At 49.5% G+C, this 23,556-nt stretch overlaps 1 protein-coding gene across 3 annotated transcripts in view; it reads right to left on the reverse strand.

Moving 5' to 3' along the window:
• DNAJB6 (DnaJ heat shock protein family (Hsp40) member B6) overlaps window positions 1–17,675 on the reverse strand; it is a 73,042-nt gene extending 55,367 nt beyond the window's left edge. For 2 of the 3 annotated variants that reach the window (XM_021666253.2, XM_021666252.2), the window contains exon 1: window positions 11,359–11,507. The gene's annotated coding sequence lies outside the window, so the exon portion shown is untranslated. Of the gene's footprint in view, window positions 1–11,358; window positions 11,508–17,532 lie in introns of those variants that run through there. The other variant, XM_064367321.1, reaches the window with a different exon arrangement.
• Window positions 17,676–23,556: the final 5,881 nt, after the last annotated feature.

The following is a 23,556-nucleotide window of genomic DNA, read 5'->3' on the forward strand; positions in this document are numbered from 1 at the left end:
TCCGTCGCCCAGGCTGGAGTGCAGTGGTGTGATCTAGGCTCACTGAAACCTCTGCCCCCGGGTTCAAGCAATTCTCCTGCCTCAGCCTCCCGAGTAGCTGGGACTACAGGCGCACACCACCACGTCCAGCTAATTTTTGTATTTTTAGTAGAGACGGGATTTCACCATGTTGGCCAGGATGGTCTCGATCTCTTGACCTTGTGATTTGTCCGCCTCGGCCTCCCAAAGTGCTGGGATTACAAGCTTGAGCCACCGCGCCCAGCCCACACCAGCTAATTTTTTGTTTTGTTTTGTTTTAGGAGAGACACGGTTTCACCTGCTGGTTTCACCTGCTGGGATTACGGGTGTAAGCTGCCATACCCAGCCAAACAACAGTTTTTTAACAAAGATAAAACTGTGAGTTGGGAGACTATCAGGGTTAATTCTTCCAACTACTGTTGACTTTTAACATTCTTATCGAAGACTCAGAACAAAAATAAGGCAGTATTCAAAGACAGGACAGGCAGGGCGTGGTGGCTCGCCCCTGTAATTCCAGCACTTTGGGAGGCAGCCAGGTCACCTGAGGTAAAGAATTCTGAGACCAGCCTGACCAACACAGACAAACCCCCGTCTCTACTAAAAATACAGAATTAGCCAGGCATGGTGGCGCATTCCTGTAATCCCAGCTACTCAAGAGGTTAAGGCACGAGAATTGCTTGAATCCAGGAGGCAGACGTTGCGGTGAGCCAAGATCACACCACTGCACTCCAGCCTGGGCAACAAGAGCGAAACTCCGTTTCAAAAAAAAAGGACTGAACAAAGGCTGGACAAAAGTTAAGCAGCTAATGTCTGACTATGCTACTACAGTATCTCAGAATTAAAAAGTTGCTGTCTCTGGGCAGGCCTGGTGGCTCACGCCTGTAAATAACAGCATGAGACTCGGGGAGGCTGAAGCAGGAGACTCGCTTTGAACCTGGGAGGTGGAGGGTGCAGTGAGCCAAGATCACACAACTGCACTCAGCCTGGGAGACAAAGCAAGACTCCGTCAGGAAAAAAAAAAAAAGTTGTCTCCAAGTACTTCCTTTGAGAAAAGTGCCATATTGGGTGTCTTCCACAAATTATTAAATAAAAGGATCTTAGTCGGGCGCAGTGGCTCACACCTGAAATCCTAGCACTTTGGTAGGCTGAGGTAGGTGGATCACCTGAGGTCAGGAGTTCAAGACCAGCCTGGCCATCATGGTGAAACCCCATCTTAAAAAAAAATAAAAAAATAAAATTAAAGGATCTTTATAACACTAAGTTCAAGCTCTGACTCACAAAACATTCACACTTCAATAACCACTAATGAGTGCAACTGTTCGCTGAACAATCGCCAGTGACTGGAACTCTATCCCTAAAGTCAAGCCCTGAATTTTGGTTAACCATAGAAATTCTTCCTTATGCTGGGGAGTGGGGGTCTCCAGGGAATTTTTACCCTTTAGTCTTTGCTCAGATTATTCGATACAGGTTCAATTTTTCTTCCACATACTTGCCTTTGGATATCTGGGGGCTTTACCTTGCCAAGTTTTTCTGTCTCTAGGCAAACATACACTTACAATTATTTACAGTTCCTCCTGAGAAACCCTGACCTACCTGGTCTCTCCCCTCTGAGCAAGCTCCAATGTTGCCATGTCTTAGTTGCCCCAATCCAACACAGACACTCCAGGGACAGTCCAACTGTCACCCACAAAAGGTAACAAGGCCCACAGCTCTTTCTGAACTCAATCACCAGTGCATCAGGAAGGGAATATGGACCAGAATGCTGCAATGAATAATACAATTCGGCAGGTGCAGTGGTTCATGCCTGTAATCCCAGTGTTCTGGGGACAGAGGAAGGGGGAAAGCTTGAGCTAAGAAGCTCGAGAGCAGCCTGGACAACAAAGGAAGACTCTGAATCTACAAAAATTACAATGATTAGCTAGGCATTGGTCGGGTGTGGTGACCCATGCTTGTAAATCCCAGAACTTTGGTGGGAGGCCGAAGCAGGCAGACTACCTGAGGCCAGAAGTTTGATACCAGCCTGGCCAACATGGCGAAACCCCGTCTCTACTAAAAATACAAAAATTAGCCGGGTGTGGTGGCATGCGCCTGTAATCCCAACTTCTCAGGAGGCTGAGGTATGAGAATTTCTTGAACTTGGGAGGTGACAGTTGCAGTGAGCTTAGATCACACCAATGCACTCCAGCCTAGGTGACAGAGCAAGACTCCGTCTCAAAAAAAAAGTAATTAGCCAGGTATGATGGCACATGCACATAATCCCAGCTACTCATGAGGGTGAGGTGGGAGGATGGCTTCAGCCCAGGAGGTCTAGGCTGCAGTGAGCCGTGATTGTACCACTGCACTCCAACTTGGGTGACAGGGCAAGACACACAGACACACACACACACACACACACACACACACACACACACACACACAAGAGTAATAAGACTCTGCTAGTCCCCTTGGTCTTTTTAAAACTGGCGTCACTGTCCTGCCTTCCCGTTACCTTTGGGCAGGTAAGACTCTCAAGGGAAGGGAGGGTCAGTTTGCCCACTGTTTCATTTTAGTGAGGCTGGCCCCATTAGTCAACCAATCAGTCTTCCTGATACTAAAAGAACACTGTCATTCTGACTGAATTTAATCACACAACCTTACTATTTATAACATGCACTATGCTAGCTCTGGAAATAATAAAAGTCACCAAGTTTAGTAGAAAACAGACATGTAAACAGGCCAGTCGTTCACAGTTAAGACAAATATGTACAAGGCCAGGTGCAGGGGCTCACACCTGTAATGCCAGCACTACTGGCAAGCAGGAGCTGGAAGACCACTTCAGCCCAGGAATTCCACAGCAGCCTGAGCAACACAGCAAGACCTCAGCGTCACAAAAAATTTCTGTAAATGTTCAAAAAGACAAATATGCACAGAGTGCTGGAGAGATAGTATAGAAACCATGAGGAAAGGGAAGATTAAGAGAACACTGACATTTTACTGACGAAATGAAAAAGAAGAGCAAGCTCCCCAGGCAGAGAACAGAGGCGAAAGTATTCCACACGCAAGTAAGAGCGTATGCTCAGGCACAATCACGAAGGCACACAGCCCACGTGTGACACAAGTTAGTTTGGTAGAACGTTAGTGTGAAGGTGCTGGGAGGGAGAGGAAGGTGAGGGAGTCAGGAAAAGAAAGAACAAGCCACAACTCAAGAATTTTAGACCTAAGGAATTAGGACTTTTCCACTGTTCAGTAGAAGAGTAAAGCAGTGGCGTGAAGTCAACAGTATTTGGAAGACAACTTCTAACTACAAAGGAGGTGGACTTAAGGACGACAGTGATGATTGAACAGCAGGGAGATCATTACTAAGATGCTCCAGATGAGATGTGCCTGAATCAGAAACGACAGCAGGAATGAAGCCGAGCAGCAGACAAGCAGAGCTATTCAAAGCGGCTGTTTAGGGCCTTTCTCTAAGACAAGGAGACTTTACCAGTAGGGTTCCAAGCACATCCACAAATGCTACAAGTGATGTCAGAAATCTTCCATTTCTAAAATAAAAAATAAAGCTGGACACAGTGGCTCACGCCTGCAATCCCAGCACTTTGGGAGGCTGAGGTGGGTGCATCACCTGAGGTCAGGAGTTCAAGACCACCGAAACCCCATCTCTACTAAAAATACAAAAATTAGCCGGGCACAGTGGTGCACACCTGTAATCTTAGCTACTTGGGAGGCTAAGGCAGGAGAATCATGGGAAGCCAAAAGGCGGAGGTTGCAGTGAGCCAAGATTGCGCCACTGCACTCCAGTGCGGCCGACAGAGCTAGATTCCATCCTAAAAAAATAAATACACTTCTTATAACCCAAACGGCATGACATACTAATCATCAAGTCACATGATGCTCAATTAGTTTACTAATAACTAAGGCTTCGTTATTAGCCAATTAAGGGAGAAAGAAGCTGGGCAGCAATGTCTTACTGACTCGTGTCACGTCACGCATTATGGCAGGTGCATATACTATCACAGTCATTCTGTGAGTTACTGCTTGTAGGCGAGGAAACGGGGGCTCAAAAGAATTAAGTCAATGCCTACGTTCCAGCAAGTTCAAAATCCAAGTTGGAGCCAAGCACAAAACATGCCCCTGAAGTCCCAGCAACTGAGAAGGCTGAGGTGGGAGGATGATTTCAGCCCAGGAGTCTTGAGTTCAAACTGGGCACGTAACAAAGACACCACATGTTTAAAAATAATAAAACTCCAGATACCAGAAAAACATGAGCCCTCAGGAGGACTGAAGGCACTCAAGCCGCCTTCCCTGCCCTACAGAAGCTCCGCCAGGAAAAACCAGCGCATCATCTGCATTTTAAAATAATATACTAAATCAAAGGAAATAATTTCTACAGATCACTCACAACAGAGCTCCAGAAGCACAGGTGTCCACCAGCACCCCACTTAGCAAAAATCCTTTATAAAACCGTGCTGCTCGGCCAGGCACTGTGGCTTATGCCTGTAACCCCAGCACTTAGGGAGGCCGAGGCAGGCGGATCAACTGAGGTCGAGTTTGAGACTAGCCTGACGAACATGCAGAAGCCCCACCTCTACTGAAAATACAAAATCAGCCAGGCGTGGTAGCACAGGCCTGTAGTCCCAGCTACTTGGGAGGCTGAGGCAGGAGAATCGCTTGAACCCGGGAGGCAGATATTGCAGTTAGCTGAGATCGCGCCACTGCACTCCAGCCTGGGCAACAAGAAAAAATCTGTCTCCCAAAAAAAAAGGCAAAAGACCTAAATGAGTATTGTTTGCAGAAAACGGAAATGCAAATGATAAAAAAACAAAAAAGAAAAAGAGAAACAGCCGGGCGCGGTGGCTCACGCCTGTAATCCCAGCACTTTGGGAGGCCGAGGCGGGTGGATCACGAGGTCAAGAGATGGAGACCATCCTGGTCAACATGGTGAAACCCCGTCTCTACTAAAATTACAAAAAATTAGCTGGGCACGGTGGCGCGTGCCTGTACTCTCAGCTACTCAGGAGGCTGAGGCAAGAGAATTGCCTGAACCCAGGAGGTGGAGGTTGCGGTGAGCCGAGATCGCACCATTGCACCCCAGCCTGGGTAACAAGAGCGAAACTCCGTCTCAAAAAAAAAAAAAAAACAGAAAAAGAGAAACAGAAAAACCTCTTCAGTAGAACCACAAAAAGAATTAGTCTAATTGCCATTAATCAAAAATAACCTTCTCCAATAAATATAATGACCTCTAAGTTCAGGACTTTTAGAAAACATGCCACATAAAGATCATCGGTTTCTGGACAGGCGTGGGTAGCTCATGCGTGCAATCCCAGCACTTTGGGAGGCCAAAGAGGGGTGGATCACCTGAGGTCAGGAGTTAGAGAACAGTATGGCCAACATAGTGAAATCCCATCTCTACTAAAAATACAAAAACTAGTCGGGAGTGATGGCACATGCCTATAGTCCCAGCTGAGGCAGGAGAATTGCTTGAACCTGGGAGGCAGAGTTTGCAGTGAGTCAAGATTGCACAACTGCACTCAAGCCTGGGCAATAGAGCATGACTCCATCTCAAAAAAAAAAAAAAAAATCAGTGGTTTCTAAGCTCATCTGAGGCCAGGTGAGGTGGCTCACACCTGTAATCCCAGCACTTTGGGAGGCCAAGACAGCGGGATCACCTGAAGTCAGGAGTCCAAGACCAGCCTAGCCAACATAGCGAAACTCCAGCTCTACTAAAATACAAGAATTAGCCAGGCGTAGTGGCAGGCGCCTGTGGTCCCAGCTACTCTGGAGGCTGAGGCAAGAGAATCACTTGAACCTGGAAGGCGGAGGTTGCACTGAGCCAAGATAGTATGACTGCACTCTTGCAGAGAAACAGAGGGAGACTCTGTCTCAAAAAAAAAAATCAGCTGGGCGTGATGGTGCATGTCTGTAATTCCAGCTACTCAGAAGGCTGAGGCACAAGAATTGCTTTAGCCTGGGAGGCAGAGGTTGCAGTGAGCCAAAATCAATTACACCACTGCACTCCAGCCTAGGTGACAGAGACTCAGTTTCAAACACCAAAAAAACAAAAACAAAAAACATAGTCAGGTAGGAAAAATAAAAATTAAAACCCACAGCAGTGAATTCTCATTCCTTATCACACATCACTCACTTATTTCATTCTTTAGTATGTCCTAAAATATTTCTGAAACAAACACGAGAAGTTATTTCCTCATTACTCAAGATCAAAAACCATTTCTTCAACTGGCAGTCATCACCTACTAGATACTTTCAGGCTTAACTAACTCCCTTTCATTAAAAAATCATAGGAATTGGCTGGGCTCCATGGCTCATATCTGTAATCCCAGCACTTTGCGAAGTCGAGGTGGGTGGATCATTTGAGTTCAGGAGTTCAAGACCAGCCTGGCCAACATGGTGAAACCCCGTCTCTAGTAAAAACTGCACAATTAGCCGGACATGGTGGCATGCCTGTAATCCCAGCTATTCGGGAGACTGAGGCAGGAGAATTGCTTGAATCCAGGAGGCGGAGGCTGCAGTGAGCCAAGATCGCACCATTGCACTCCAGCCTGGGCAAGAAGAGCAAAACCCCAAAATAAAAAAAAAAATTAGCTGGGTGGTCGTGGAGCACACCTGTAATCCCAGCTACCCAGGAGGATAAGGCAGGAGAATCGCTTGAGCCTAGGAGGCAGAGGATGGGGTGAGCTAAGATCACCTAGTCTGGGTGACAGAGTAAAACCCTAACTCAAAAAATTATATTATAAAAATAATTAATAATAATAAAATAGGGCCAGGCTGGGTGGCTCACACCTGTAATCCCAGGGCTTCGGGAGACCGAAGTGGGTGGATCACCTGAGGACGTCACTCTGCATCTTTTGGACATTCCTATAAGCACAAATAACCTCAGATTCAAAGCCCAACCAAGCGGAATATGCCATCTCAAGGTGGCAAAGAGGAATAAGGATTTATTGGTACAGTTCACAAGCATATCAACTAGAGCACACACGTGTATATGCACAACACAAATATAAAACACACTCTTTTAATGCCTTTGGTGGCAAAAGGGAGAAAAATATCAAAGGGGGCAAAATCATACGCTGTGTTAGTAAATTACCCTTCCAAAGACAAGTGATTTTGCAACAGAGCTTAAGAATCCTAAAATCTGGCCAGGCACCTCGCTCGCACTTGTAATTCTAGCACTTTGGCAGGCCAGGGGTTCGAGACCAACCTGAGCGCACAGGAAGACTCCATCTGTACAAAAAGAAAAAAAAAAAAAAAAAAAAAAAGGGCCAGGCACGGTGGCTCACGCCTGTAATCTCAGCTATTTGGGAGCCTGAGGCAGGAGACTGGCTTGAACCTGGGAGGTGGAATTTGCAATGAGCCAAGACCGAACCACTGCACTTCAGCCTGAGCAACAGAGCAAGGACTCCATTTCAAAAAAATAAGTAAAACTTACTTCTCAACTAGGACGTCTCCAGGAACGTGAAACAGATCAAGTGATTTATGTCCATACAAAAACATAAAGGATTTTGTTTGACAAAACACCTCATTAATATCAATACAAGAAAAGCATCACATTTTTCCTAGTTGACTTATCCAGGAAATCACTTTCTCCAGGTGGGTGTCATTTTTCTATTCCTACATCATCGTTTCTAACATATTCTTGTTTTCACCAACTTTGCTTTTAGTCTCATTAACCTCTTTTTTTAAGTGTGATATTCTCAAGTTCTATTCATCAAGGAACTACAGCATTTGCCAAATCCTGCCGCTCTTCTCACTCACTAATAAGCCTGCAGTGACTCGCCTCTCACCACAAGGTGGTGTCCTGGACAAACTTAAACAAATGCGATTTTGAACAGAATAATTTCCCAGAAAATAGAAGTTCTAAAAATGTTTTTAAAAAATCCTGTTAATCCAGTGTCTAACCTGGATGCAAATAAATATTAGGAAGTAAAAATCCTGTCAAAACGTCAACTCACAAAGACTGATTATATTCTCTCATTCCTCATCAACAGATAAGCCTAAGCAATAGCCAATATAGAAGCTGACCTTTACTGCTGACCACAGTAAGGTGTTGTCTGTGCGCTCACGCGGGTTACAGTCCACAGCGACATGTTCAGGATGACTAAAAATACCTGCCCAAGTTTTAAAGTGCCCTCTTGTTAAATCATCTTTAAAATGACAAACAAAAACAATAAAAAAATAAAAAATAAATGACAGCTGGAAGCAGGGGCTCACGCCTGTAATCCCAGCACTTCGGGAGGCCAAGGGGGTGCATCACCTTAGGTCAGGAGTTTGATACCAGCCTGGCTAACATGGTAAAACCCCATCTCTACTACATATACAGAAATTAGCCGGGTGTGATGGCGGGTGCCTGTAAATCCCAGCTACTCCGGAGGCTGAGGTGGGAGAATACCGTGAGCCCAGGAGGGGGAGGGTGCAGTGAGCCAAGATGGCGCCACTGTACTCCAGCCTGGGCAGCAAGAGTGAAACTCCATCTCGAAAATAAAAAAAGTGCAAACAGACCATTCCACCCAAACCCCAAACCTGGATTTGCGTTAGCTTCCTTGAAAACTGATGGGGCTGATGGGTACCACTGTCATTTGAAACTGTCCAAAACAGAGTTAATACAAGGGACTATGGGCTTGCTGAAAAACAAAAGCTAACGTATGCCACTCAAGTTACAGGCATCACACTGTAATACCATAACCGTATCTTAGTCTTTACAATATTCAACAATACTCCCCGGTGTTCCAAGAAAACTGCCCTACAGCCAGAATGACTTCCCAAACCTAACACTTTCATATCCAGAATAAATTTTTAAACACTGATATTTTGAAGAGGGTTCTGAACTCATCTCAATTTTTTTGGTTTGTTTTCCTTTTTTGAGACGGAGTTTTGCTCTTGTTGCCCAGGCTGGAGCGCAATGGCACGATCTCAGCTGACGGCAACCTCCACCGCCCAGGTTCAAGCGCACAGCCTCCCGTGAAGCTGGGATTTCAGGTATACGCCACCATGCCCGGCTAATTATTTGTATTTTGGGTAGAGATGGGGTTTCCCCATGTTGGTCAGGCTGATCTCAAACTCCAGACCTCAGGTTATCTGCCCGCCTCGGCCTCCCAAAGTGCTGGGATTACAGGCGTGAACCTCCGTGCCCGACCTTCAAATACTTTAGAAGCTTTGCCCTCTGAAATTCCCAACTTTCTCATCTTCCACAGCACAGACTAAGCCTAGTTGGGCATTTTTCAAAAGCTTCTCAACCTTTTATTCTCCCACTTCCTGTCAAGTCTCCATACGTAGCAATTGAAGGCAACTTAATTCCCAAATTTCACATTCGACATAATCCATAAAAACGCACAGCTCATTAAACTGTGCATAAAAAGTACTCATCCTTTTATCACAAAAGGCAGAAAGAAATGTGAAAGCACCAACTCCAAGGAAGCTTAAGGCTCTCAAGAGTGGAAACAATGAAGTCTGGAGTCGGCGGGACGCGGTGGCTCACACATGCAATCCCAGCACTTTGGGAGGCTGAGGCAGGCAGATCACTTGAGACCAGGAGTTCGAGACCAGCCTGGCCAACATGGTGAAACCCCGTCTCTTCTAAAAATACAAAAATTAGTCGGGCATGGTGGCGGGCACCCGTAATCCCAGCTACTCGGGAGGCTTATGCAGGAGAATCGCTTCAACCCGGGAGGTGGAGGTTGCAGTGAGCAGAGATCACACTACTTTATTCCAGCATGGGCAACAGAGCAGAACCCATCTGAAAGGAAAAAAAAAAGTAAGTCTGGAGTAAACTGGGAGGGGACGTGGGAGGGTGGACTGGAGGAGGAATAAGGTGGATGCGTGTAATTCCTTTCGGAAGCCATGATTCGTTCCGATATGCAAAATTATTTGGAAAAGTGCAGTTAAACATGAAGCAGCAGAGCAACCAAGCTTTTTTTTTTGGGTCAGTCTAACTTTTCTACTAAATCAGTAATTAGATTTAAATTGTAGTCATAGGCCGGGAGTGGTAGCTCACGCCTGTTATCCAAGCACTTTGGAGGCCAAGGCGGACGGATCACCTGTGGTCAGGAGTTCAAAACCAGCCTGACCAACATGGTGAAACCCCGTCTTAACAACAACAACAAAAAAAATTGTAGTCATAAACCCTAACTTTAAAATTCCCAACTCATATTAATAAAAACGTTCAGCTAGGCGAGGTGGCTCATGCCTGTAATCCCAGCACTTTGGGAGGCTGAGGCGGGTGGACCACCTGAGGCTGGGAGTTCGAGACCAGTCTGACCAACACGGAGAACCTCTGTCTCTACTAAAAAGAAAAAAATAGCTTGCGCGAGGTAGGGCATGCCTGTAATCCCAGCTACTCGAGAGGCTGAGGCGGGAGAATTGCTTGAATCTGGGAGGCAAAGGTTGCAGTGAGTCGAGATCCACAGCACTCCAGCCTGGACAAAAAGAGCAAAACTCCGTCTCAAAAAAAAATAAAAACGATGAAAACTACAAAGAGCGCAGCTCAGCCTACTCTTCCCAAACAGGCTAAAGCCTCCGGGCTCACAGGCTCCTTCTACTCCGGCTGTTTCCTGCCTCGTTTATGTAAGGCAGTTAGTAACGAAGTTTACATCTGAGTAGCAAATCTATCCTTTAAAAAATGCGCTGGAGCCAAAACCTTTTTCGAGCCAATACATGGTTTGCAGTTTACACCTCGCGTATCACTGCCCTCCTTCCTTAGTTGGGCAAGTTTTAGTGTAAACTTGCTGTATGAACTTCAGTTGCATCAACCACGGTACAGCTGCTTTTAACGCAGAGCAGAGCGCGTTCTGAGTAAGAAACACCGCCTGCTCATCCACAAACTTCTAACGATCCTTCGCGAGTTCCAGAAACAGCGCTCTGGGGTCCACCACCTGCTTCCTCGTCTCCCTCCGAACCTGGCGGCGCGGCCACGCATTCCTGCTCCGCCAGCCACTCGCGTTTCTGGTTTCAGACTCAAGTGCGGGAGGCTGAGTTTTAACAAGCGCTCCACGCCTCCCACGGTGCCCGCCCCCGGCCCGCGGGCCCCAGACGGCCGCTCCCAGGCCCAGGCCCAGGCCCCACCCCCAACCGCCGCCGCGGAGGCCGGGCCGCGCTCCCGCAAGGACGCCGGGCGGGGAGGACGCGGCCGGGCGGCACCGGAGCCCAGCCCCGACCCCAGCCCCAGAGGACCCCACGCACCCTTCGCCCCGCGACCCGGGCCACGGCCCCCGCCCCGCCTAGCCCTTGTCCGGCCGACGACCCCAGTCACCCCCCGCACGCTGTAGGCAGGCGCCGGGTCAGGTCTGCCGTCTGCTGGCCGCGCGCGGGGCCCTCGGCCGACCTTCCCTGACCCTCGGAGTAGACTCTCACCGAGGACGAGGGCGGGCGGTGGTGGGAGGCAGGGGAGGTGGGGGTGACGGCCCGAATCTCTTCACGGGTCCAGCACTACTGCGCTGGTGGCGGCGGCTCCTCGCGCTTTCCTTTCTCTCCTTTCTCCAACAACAAACAGGAAATGCGTCACGCGGCGGCGGCACAGCGACGTCAACTTCCGCCCGGTCCTGACGCCGCGCGTGCGCAGTTCCCACTGCCCATACCGCGGGCCCGGCGGCGGGGCACCCGCCCCACCTTCGCGAAGGTTCTAGGCCCTTCCGCCGGCACTTGGAGGCCAGGAAGCTGGGGGTGAGGGGCGGAGCTCGGGACCGGGTCTACGGTACCCGAGAATCCAGACGTCCCGAGGGCGCCGTAGCCGCTGGGCGGCCTACTCCAGGGAGGCCGAGAAGATTCCAAAAGGGATTGATCGTTCTGGGCGAGAAGGAATCCGTTCTGGAAACCGCGAACTCGTCGCGCCCTTCACCGTCCTCTTGGCCCCGCCTCTCGCCCCGCGGCCCTCCCCTGGAGCTGCGTGGCCTCTCCCCACAGCGGGACGAAAGCTGGGGCGCCGGCGGAGAAAAGCCGAGACCGCGCCGCTGAACTCCAGCCTGGGCGACAGAGCGAGATTCTGTCTCAAAAGAAAAAAAAAAAAGAGTTTCCGAAAAGTCTGGGTCAACATCACCGGTTTAAAAATGGCAGCAAGAGGCAGGCGCGGTGGCTCAGGCCTGAAATCACAGCACTTTGAAAGGCCGAGGCTGGCAGATCACCTAAGGTCGAGAGTTCGAGACTAGCCTGGCCAACATAATGAAACCCCCGTCTCTACTAAAAATACAAAGATTAGCCGGGACTTGGTGGCGCACACCTGTAATCGCAGCTGCTCGGGAGGCTGAAGCAGGAGAATCGCTTGAACCCGGGAGGCTGAGGTTGCTGTGAGCCAGTATCGCGCTATTACACTCCTGCCTGGGCGACAAGAACAAAACTGTCAGGCCGGGCGCGGTGGCTCACGCCTGTAATCCCAGCACTTTGGGAGGCCGAGGCGGGCGGATCACTTGAGGCCAGGAGTTTGAGACCAGCCTGGCCAACATGGTGAAACCTCGTCTCTTTAAAAAAAAAAAAAAAGTAAAACTGTCTCAAAACTAAAAAAATAAAAAGGCAGTGAGAGCGCCAGGCGAGGTGGCGCATGCCTATAATCCCCGCACTTTGGAAGGCAGATGCTTGAGGAGGAAAAAGAAACCAAGCAGAGGCCAGGGAAGACAAGCGACGCCAGTCCCCGCTCCCCAATTTAAGGAAGCCCAGTCACCGTGAGTGTCCCGGCGAACGGGAGCGCGTGGAGACCGCCAAGTAATGATGACGGAAGGAAACTGGCCAAAAATACAGATGAGGTTTTTTAGATTAAATCGTGACAGTAGTTTCCTGGAAACGCAGAGCATTTTGATCGCTGGACTGTAGGTCAGCCCCAGGCCCTCTAGTCTTTCCGCGTCCTCATGGGTTCTGGTTCTAACCCTGGAGATCAACACAGCACGCGTGGAGACGACCCCGTGCGGTCAGACAGACTCATTTCCAGTAGCGAACGGGTCCAGCAGACCCACAGCCGAAGGAGGCAAACAAGCACTTGGAGCCTGGCCCAGATCTCCCACTGTCCTCCTCTCCAGCGTTGAGCCAGATGCTACTGCTTAGTCCCCGCCCACCTTGTACTTTCCTTTAAGACATAAAAATCCCTTTTTGTCACGCCTTTCCTGATCCTCTGATGTGCTGACACTGAATTCCAGGGACCTGCTCGGCCACCTTCTCAACTAACAACGGTGATAACGGTGATGAATTCTTGTCATTTAAAGTCTGGGGGATATTCAAGTAAAAGGTCCTTTAACAGTTGAATCACTTTTAGTTTTTTTTTTTTTTTTTTTTTGAGACGGAGTTTCGCTCTTGTTACCCAGGCTGGAGTGCAATGGCGCGATCTCGGCTCACCGCAACCTCCGCCTCCTGGGTTCAGGCAATTCTCTTGCCTCAGCCTCCTGAGTAGCTGGGATTACAGGCACGCGCCACCATGCCCAGCTAATTTTTTGTATTAGTAGAGACGGGGTTTCACCATGTTGACCAGGATGGTCTCGATCTCTTGACCTCGTGATCCACCCGCCTCGGCCTCCCAAAGTGTTGGGATTACAGGCGTGAGCCACCGCGCCCGGCCACTTTTAGTTTATAATAGCTGGTTAGGAGGCCGGGCGCGGTGGCTCACGCCTGTAATCCCAACACTTTGGGAGGCCGAGGCGGGTGGATCACGAGGTCAAGAGATCGAGACCATCATGGTCAACATGGTGAAACCCCGTCTCTACTAAAAAAAAAAAAAAAATTAGCTGGGCATGGTGGCGCGTGCCTGTAATCCCAGCTACTCAGGAGGCTGTGGCAGGAGAATTGCCTGAACCCAGGAGGCGGAGGTTGCCGTGAGCCGAGATCGCACCATTGCACTCCAGCCCGGGTAACAAGAGCGTAACTCCGTCCCAAAATAAATAAATAAATAAAATAAGAGCTGCTTAGTAATGAAAGAGTTCAAGAAATGCCACCCCGAATTATGCCACGTTAGGATACTGATTAATAACTAGTACACTGATTACCACGTTAGTATGCCGTCAATCCGAGGGCATGTGGGGACCTGCCAAGGCAGGGAGGGGCATTCTCTGAATTCCCCTTATCCACATAGAGATAGATCATCCCAAGGGAACTCAATTGTCTTGACCCCCTTCCCAGAAGTCTCGGGGACCTGCCAAGGCAGGGAGGGGCATTCTCTGAATTCCCCTTATCCACATAAAGATAGATCATCCCAACGGAACTCAATTGCCTTGACCCCCTTCCCGGAAATCTCATCCACAGGGAAGAAAGAACTGGTATCACCAGACAAGAGCACCAAGGGACCTCAGCTCCACACCCAGACAGACTTTGCCACAGGCCACCACCGATTCTTCCGAAGGGAAGAATCATGAGCTGCAGCTCTCGCTGGATTCTCGGTCGCCCTAGTATACGCTGTACATTTGTATACTTTTTGTCTTATCAGTCTGTCTACTGTCAGCTGAGTTCAGAGACTCAGTTATCAAAACCCTCAGAGACTAGAGGGAAAATTTCCCCTCTACAGTTCCTCCATTTTAGACAACTGGAACATTTGGTTAATGGCTCTAATTTTTTTTGAGACGGAGTTTCGCTCTTGTTACCCAGGCTGGAGTGCAATGGCGCGATCTCGGCTCACCGCAACCTCCGCCTCCTGGGTTCAGGCAATTCTCCTGCCTCAGCCTCCCGAGTAGCTGGGATTACAGGCACGTGCCACCATGCCCAGCTAATTTTTTTTTTTTTTTTAGTAGAGACGGGGTTTCACCATGTTGACCAGGATGGTCTCGATCTCTTGACCTCGTGATCCACCCGCCTCGGCCTCCCAAAGTGCTGGGATTACAGGCGTGAGCCACCGCGCCCGGCCTTCTTTTTTTTATTATTATTATAAAGACGGGGTTTCACCGATGTTGGTCAGACTGTTCTTGAATTCCCGACCTCAGGTGATTCGCCCGCCTTGGCCTCCAAAGTGCTTGGATTACAGGTGTAAGCCACCACGCCCGGCCTATTCTCTTTTTTTTTTTTACTGGTTATACAAATGGTCAAAAGGAAGAAATAGCACAATATTTTGTGTTAGTATGGGCATCTCACAATAAGACGTAAAGTAGTCTCAGCAGAGACTGGCACTTCAGATACGTGCACAGTCTGGCACTGTCACGTGTAACCTATCTGCTAGCAGGTTGATGGAGGTTTATTTCCATCTCAGTGTTGACAGACAGTAGTCATGGGACGTTTTACATTTAATAAGTCCCTACAGCAGTTGTGAGCTAATCTTGAAATGCAGACAGCACAGACATGAATTTTACATTGTTTAAGTGGCAGGCTAGCCACAAATAGCTTTTTCTTCCCCCTTCAAAAAAGGAATATATGTATTTCTTTTTATTAAAATATGTATCAGGCTGATTACAGTGGTGCACACCTGTAATCCCAGCACTTCAGGAGGCTGAGGCAGGAGGATTCCTTGACCTAGGAATTCCTCAGCCTGGGTAACACCATAAGACCCCATCTCTACAAAAAAAAAAAACTTCTGGCCAGGCACTATCGCTCACGCTTGTAATCCCAACACTTTGGGAGAACGAGGGGGGCTGATCATAAGATCAGGAGTTCGAGAGCAGCCTGACCAACATGGTGAAACCCCATCTCTACTAAAACTACAAAATTAGCCAGGCGTGGTGGTGCATGCCTGTAGTCCCAGCTACTGGGGAGGCTGAGGCAGGAGAACTGCTTGAACCAGGGAGATGGAGGTTGCAGTGAGCTGAGATCGCACGCAGCACTGCACTCCAGCCTGAGCCACAAAGCGAAACTCTGTCTCAAAAAAAAAAAAGGGAGCTTCCAAAAAGGCTGGGTCAACATCAACAGTTTAAAAAAGCAGCAAGAGGCCAGACCCGGTGGCCCATGCCTGTAATCCCAGCACTCTGAGAGGCAGAGGTGGGGTCTGGGCGTGGGGGCCCATGCCTGTAATCCCAGCACTCTGAGAGGCAGAGGTGGGGTCTGGGCGTGGGGGCCCATGCCTGTAATCCCAGCACTCTGAGAGGCAGAGGTGGGGGCTGGGTGTGGGGGCTCATGCCTGTAATCCCAGCACTCTGAGAGGCAAAGGTCGGGGCTGGGCGTGGGGGCTCACACCTCTAGTCCCAGCACTTAGGGAGACTGAGGCGGGCAGATGGCAAAGTTAGGAGATGGAGACTATCCTGGCCAACATGGTGAAACCCTGTCTGTACTAAAAATACAAAAATTAGCTGGGCCTGGTAGCGTCCGCCTATGGTCCCAGCTACTCCGGAGGCTGAGGCAGGAGAACCACCTGAACCCGGGAGGCGGAGATTGCAGTGAGCTAGTATCGTGCCATGGACTCCAGCCTGGCCAGGGAGCAAGACTCCGTCTCAAGAAAAAAAAAAAGAAAAACTAAAAACAAAAATAAAAAATAAAAAGGCAGTGAGAGGACCAGGTTCGGTGGCACATGCCTGTAATCCCTGCACTTTGGAAGGCAGATCACTTGAGCTCAGGAATTTGAGACCAGCCTGGGCAACATGGTAATACCCCATCTCTATAAAAAATAAACTGTAGTCCCAGCTACTTAGAAGGCTGAGGCAGGAGGACCATTTGAGCTTGGGGAGATTGAGGCTGCAGTGAGCCATGATCAAGCCACTGCACTCCAGCCTGGACAACAGAGTGAAACCCTGTATCAAAAAATAAAATGAGATAAATAAATAATTGAAGCTTGTAGGTCAATATAAGTCTAAAAAAATAATAATAATAAAATAAAAATAAAAGGAGCCGGGTGTGGTGGCTCACACCTATAATCCCAGCACTTTGGGAGGCTGAGGCAGACATATCGCCAGGTCAGGAGTTCAAGTCCGACCTGACCAATATGGTGAAACACCATCTCTACTAAAAATACAAAAATTAGGCTGGGTGCAGTGGCTCCCACCTGTAATCCCAGCACTTTGGGAGGCCAAGGCAGGTGGATCACCTGAGGTCAGGAGTTTGAGACCAGCCTGGCCAACATGGTGAAACCCCGTCTCTACTAAAAGTACAAAACATAGCCAAGTGTGGTGGCAGGTGCCTGTAATCCCAGCTACTTGGGAGGCTGAGGCAGGAGAATTGCTTGAACCCAGGAGGTAGAGGTTGCAATAAGTCGAGATCATGCCATTGCACTCCAGTCTGGGTGACAAGAGTGAGACTCTGTCTTAGAAAGAAAAAGAAAAAAAAATACAAAAATTAGCCAGGTGTGGTGACACACACCTGTAACTCCAGCTACTCTGGAGGCTGAGGCAGGAGAATTGCTTCAACCTGGGAGACAGGTTGCAGTGAGCCAAGATTATGCCACTGCACTCCAGCCTGGGCAACTGAATGAGACTCCATCTCAAAAAAAAAAAAAACTGGAGAGTGAGAGCTGGGAAAGGTTCATGAGTAAAGTTTGGTAACCTCAGGGACGGGCGCGGTGGCTCACGCCTGTAATCCCACCACTTTGGGAGGCCGAGGCGAGTGGATCATGAGGTCAGGAGATCAAGACCATCCTGGCCAACTGGTGAAACCCCGTCTCTACTAAAGATACAAAAATTAGCTGGGCATGGTGGTGCATACCTGTAATCCCAGATACTCAGGAGGCTGAGGCAGGAGAATTGCTTGAACCACGGAGGTTGCAGTGAGCAGAGATCACATCGTTGCACTCCAGCCTAGGAGACAGAGCAAGACTCCGTCTCAAAAAAAAAAAGTGTTGTGACCTCTGAAAGAGTAACGACTGCAGGAGACGGCTGTTCAGTGCTTTGTGGGGAGCCCGAGTCGCAGCTGGAGAGATCTGTCAGAACAGGCGGGGGAAGCCGGGCAGCCAGGGAGGGAACGGCAGGGGAAGGTGTGGGTTTATCTGGTTTGCTTTTGTTGTTCGCTTCTGTTTGGCCGTTACCTCAGAGACGCTCACACACTTTTCTAATCAGAGAGCCTGCTGGGAAGAGCCAGGAACTGCAGGGCTGGAGAGAAAGGGAGTGTTCCAGGGGCGAGGCGCACGGGCGGGGCTCACCTTGAAGAGGGGTTCACACCCCTTCCCTCAGCACAGCCTGGAGACTGGGGAGGCGGAGACAGCCGGGCAGAAGTGGGACCAGCCTCAAGAAAGAAGGAGAATGGAGGCAGGGTGCAGTGGGTCACGCCTATAATCCCACCACTTTAGGAGGCTGAGGTGGGTGGATCATGAGGTCAAGAGTTCGAGACCAGCCTGGCCAACATGGTGAAACCCTGTCTCTACTAAAAATACAAAATTAGCTGGGTGTGGTGGTACGGGCCTGTAATCCCAGCTACTGGGGAGGCTGAGGCAGGAGAACTGCTTGAACCCAGGAGGTGGAGGTTGCAGTGAGCTGAGATCACGCCATTGCACTCCCAGCCTGGGCAACAAGAGTGAAATTCCATCAGAAAGAAAGAAAGAGAGAAAGAGAGAGAGAGGGAGGGAGGGAGGGAAGGGTAGGGAGGCGAACATGGATAGATGGATTTGGGATGATGGTTGGCAGGGAGCGTCTGGTGTTGAGGTCAGCTGAAACGTTCAAGGCCAAAGTGGAGTGAGGAGCTTCCTGGGCCAGCAAGCGCAGAGGCCGCAGAGGCTGCAGAGCTGCACTGCTCCCGGGCGGAGGGAGGAAGGCCCAGTGCTGACTGGGGCCAGACTGGAGGCTGAGGAGTGACCACAGGGACGAGAGGCATGGTTCCGTGTGGTGCCCGCATCCCCCGATGCCCAATAAAACTTTAGGGCTGATGACTCGGTGACTTTACCCACATCAACAAGCCTCAGTTTCCCTGTCTGTAAAACAGGAAGAAGGCTACCAACTGATGGGTACTATACTGGTGTCAGAAATAACAGGGCAGTGTATGGGAACTGTGGTATTTCACACACATATTTATTTAATGTTTCTCTAATGAAATCCCTGTGCTCAAACCCTCCGAGGAAAGCATGTAAGTGGAAACTGTCAGAAAACATCTAAGCTTTGATTACCTTTGAAGAATCCTACATGTAAGTGCTTTACTTGTTAGGTTTCCTGCCATCAAAATAAATTGCCCACTGCTCACTGTAGAAATGTTAGCTTAAGCCGGGTGCGGTGACTCACACCTGTAATCCCAGCTCTTAGGGGAGCAGAAGCCAGAGGATAGCTTGAGCCAAGCAGTTCGAGACCTGCCAGGGTAATTTAGTGAGATCCCATTCTCCACAAAAAGGAAAAAAAAAAAGACAAAAAAAATCGAAATATTAGCTTAAAAAGGAGAAATATTACCTTAATCCTGATAATTCAAACACACTAAACAGGAAGTTTCCCATACCTGTAATCCCAGCTACTCGGGAGGCTGAGGCAGGAGAATTGCCTGAACCCAGGAGGCGGAGGTTGCGGTGAGCCGAGATCACGCCATTGCACTCCAGCCTGGGTGACAAGAGCGAAACTCCGTCTCAAAAAAAAAAAAAAGAAAAAAAGAAACTCTGCAATTACATTTAATACATTGGGGTTTGGGGCAGAAAATACAGAGAAGAGGGGGCCAAGGGTAAAATGATGTTGTTCATTGAATCCTTTTTCTATATTGAGTTTTTTTTGAGACGGAGTCTCGCTGTTGTTGCCCAGGCTGGAGTGCAATGGTGCGATCTCGGCTCACCGCAACCTCCGCCTCCTGGGTTCAGGCAATTCTCCTGCCTCAGCCTCCCGAGTAGCTGGGATTACAGGCACTCGCCACCGTGCCCAGCTAATTTTTTGTATTTTTAGTAGAGACGGGGTTTCACCATGTTGACCAGGATGGTCTCGATCTCTTGACCTCGTGATCCACCTGCCTCGGCCTCCCAAAGTGCTGGGATTATAGGCGTGAGCCACCGCAGCCAGCTATTTTTTTTTTTTTTTTTTTTTTTTTGGGTACAGAGTCTCACTCTGTTGCCCAGGTTGGAATGCAGTGATGCTATCTTGGCTTCTTGGCTCACTGCAATCTCCACCTCCCGGGCTCAAGCGATTCTCCTGCCTCAGCCTCCCTCATAGCTGGGATCACAACTACTGTGTTGCTGTGATATTGTCACCATTTGCGACTGTGTTGGCCAGGCTGGTTTCTAACTCCTGACTTCAAGGGATCCGCCCTGATATATTTAAACATTTTCTTGTTAACAATTGGTTGAGTTTGTCTGAAAGGAAAGGAAATGTTCAGGTTAAGAAAAAAGATTGAGGCCATATGTGGTGGCTCACACGTGTAATCCCAGCACTTTGGGAGGCTGAGGTGGGTGGATCACCTGAGGTCAGGAGTTCAAGACCAGCCTGGCCAATATGGTGAAACCTCATCTCAAAAAAAAAAAAATGAATAAAAATAAATAAATAAATAAAAGATTGAGGCCAGGTGCGGTGGCTCATGCCTGTAATCCCAACACCTTGGGAGATCGCAGCGGGCGGATCTCGAGGTCAGGAGTTTGAAACCAGCCTGGCCAAAATGGTTAAAGTTTACTAAAAATACAAAAATTAGGCTGGGCATGGTGGCTCATGCCTGTAATCCCAGCACTTTGGGAGGGAGAGATGGGCGGATCACAAGGTCAGGGGTTTGAGACCAGCCTGGCCAAGATAGTGAAACCCCATCTCTACTAAAAAAAAAAAATACAAAAAAATTAGCCTGGTGTGGTGGCATGCGCCTATAGTCCCAGTGTTAAAACGTAGGCTTTGAATGAGTAGACACCCTCAAACACACTTTGTGTGAGCAACATGGCTGTTTATTCACCTGGGTGCAGGTGGGCTGAGGCTGAAAAGGGCAACAGCGAAGGGTAGTGGGATAGGAGTTGGTTTATAGGCTGGGGCAAATCAGGAGGGGGCAGGGGTGTTTTGGAGTAAGATCAGTTACAATGGTGGGGGTGGGGGCAAGGAGTATACATTACCATCAGTTCAGTCACAATGGAGGGTGGGGTAAGGCTTAAGAGTAGTTAAGATGGCAGGGCGGGGTGAGGAGTATTCACATTATTATAAGAACAGTTAAGATGGCAGGGTGGGGTGAGGAGTATTCACATTAACCTAATAACAGTTAAGAGGCAGGGTGGGTTAGAAGCTTAATGTCCAGGGGAGGCTCCACAGGTGGGGGTGGGGGAGGAGGGTGGCGGTGGGGTGGGGAGGATGATCAGCCCAGGCAGGCAGGACTTTAGACTTTCTGGATCCAGGCTTGCACATGGAGGCCTGACACCCACTACTCAGGAGACTGAGGCAGGAGAATCCCTTGAACCTGGGAGGTGGAGGTTGCAGTGAGCTGAGATCGCATCACTGCACTCTGGCCTGGGCGACAGATCGAGACTCTGTCTCAAGAAAAAAAAAATTTACAAAAATTAGCTGGGCATGGTGGCGGGTGCCTGTAGTCCCAGCTACTTGGGAGGCTGAGGCAGGAGACTCGCTTGAACCCAGGAGGCAGAGGTTTCAGTGAGCTGAGATCAAGCCACTGCCCTCCAGCCTGGGTGACAAAGCAAGATTCTGTCTCCAAAAAAAAAAAAAAAAAAAAAAGATAAAAGACTGGAGACCAAGGTTATTTTGAAGTGTTACAGTGGCTGCCCTTAGAGACAATACATGACAAACATTCAGACTTCAAAAGGTGCTAGACTCTCCAGGCTGGGCATGGTGTCTCAAACCTGTAATCCCAGCACTTTGGGAGGCCAAGGTGGGCAGATCACCTTGGCCTCCCAAAGTGCTGGGATTACAAGTTTGAAGTCAGGAGTTCGAGACCAGCCTGGCTAACACAGTGAAACCCTGTGTCTACTAAAACTACAAAAATTGGGCCAGGCGCAGTGGTTCATGCCTGTAATCCCAGCACTTTGGGAGGCCGAGGCGGGCAGATCACAAGGTCGAGTTCGAGACCAGCCTGGACAACATGGTGAAACCCCACCTCTACTAAGAATACAAAAATGAGGCCAAGCGCAGTGGCTCACCTCTGTAATCCCAGCACTTTGGGAGGCAGAGGCGGGTGGATTATGAGGTCAGGAGTTCAAGACCAGTCTGGCCAAGATGGTGAAACCCCACCTCTAGTAAAAATACAAAAATTAGCCGAGCATGGTGATAGGGGCCTGTAATCTCAGCTACTCAGGAAGCTGAAGTAGGAGAATCGCTGGAACCCAGGAGGTGGAGGTTGCAGTGAGTCAAGGCCACGCCACTGTACTCCAGCCTGGGTGACAGGGCAAGACTCCATCTCCAAAAAAAAAAAAAGAGAGAATACAAAAATTAGCCAGACATGGTGGCACATACCTGTAATCCCAGCTACTTGGGAGGCTGAGGCAGAATTGCTTGAACCTGGGAGTCAGAAGTTGCAGTGAGCAGAGATCTCGCCACTGCACTCCAGCCTGGGCTACAGAGCAAGACTCTGTCTCGGGGAAAAAAAAAATTAGCCAGGTGTGGGGTGCACACCTGTAATTCCAGCTACTGGGGAGGCAGAGGTGGGAGAATCACTTAAGCCCGGGGGCAGAGGTTGCAGTGAGTGGAGATCGAGCCATTGCACGGCAGCCTGGGCCACAAGAGCAAAACTCTGTCTCATTAAAAAAAAAAAGTGCCAGACTCTCCAGGCTGGGCGTGGTGGCTCACACCTGTAATCCCAGCACTTTAGGAGGCAGAAGCGGGCAGAAGACCGCAGGTCAGGAGTTCCAGACCAGCACGGCCACCATGGTGAAACCTCATCGCTACCAAAAATACAAAAATTAGCCAGGTGTGGTTGGGGGCTGTAACCCCAGGGGCTGAGGGAGGAGAATTGTGTGAACCCAGGAGGCAGAGGTTGCAGTGAGCTGAGATCATGCCACTGCACTCCAGCCTGGGCGACAGAGCAAGACTCCATCTCAAAAAAAAAAAAAAGAAAGTTAAGAAAGAAAAGAAATCAGAGCCGGGCGCGGTGGCTCACGCCTGTAATCCCAGCACTTTGGGAAGCCGAGGCAGGTAGATCCCAAGGTCAAGAGATCGAGACCATCCTGGTCAACATGGTGAAACCCCATCTCTACTAAAAATAAAAAAAATTAGCTGGGCATGGTGGCACGTGCCTGTAATCCCAGCTACTCAGGAGGCTGAGGCAGGAGAATTGCCTGAACCCAGGAGGCGGAGGTTGCGGTGAGCCGAGATCACGCCATTGCACTCCAGCCTGGGTAACAAGAGCGAAACTCCGTATCAAAAAAAAGAAAAGAAATCAGAGTTTAGTCCTCAAACTGAATTCCTTCCCAAAGTTAGTTCCTACCCCCAGGAATGAACAAGGACAGCTTAAAGGTCAGAAGCAAGATGGAGTCAGTTAGGTCTGATCTCTTTCACTGTCCTAATTTCCTCAGTTATAATTTTGGCTAAGGCGGTTTCAATTCAGTCCCGAGAAAACCGCCTGCTCAGGTCCCCTGAGAGCAGCGGGAGGATGTGGGTCCCCGACGGGGAGGAAGCCTGGAAATAGTGGGTGTAGGTGACAAGTCTTTACTATTGAAAGGGCAGCCTACCTGAGAGGTGCTGTGAAGGTCCCAGCATTCTGCCCACGTGGAGGGTGCTCTGCAGGCCTCTGGCCCCCGGGAAGGCAGGGCAGGGGTCTCACATCCTCGCCCAGCACTGCGGGCAGAAAGGTGAGAGGCGGCAGCCGAGGGCGGGCACACAGAGGCCCGCAGAGCCGACTCCCAGGGCTGGGTGG

The sequence above is a fragment of the Aotus nancymaae genome, unplaced genomic scaffold, assembly GCF_030222135.1.
Source record: "Aotus nancymaae isolate 86718 unplaced genomic scaffold, 86718_ANA_hifiasm-v0.15.2.pri h1tg000002l, whole genome shotgun sequence".
In the NCBI taxonomy this organism is placed as follows: Eukaryota; Metazoa; Chordata; class Mammalia; order Primates; family Aotidae; genus Aotus; species Aotus nancymaae.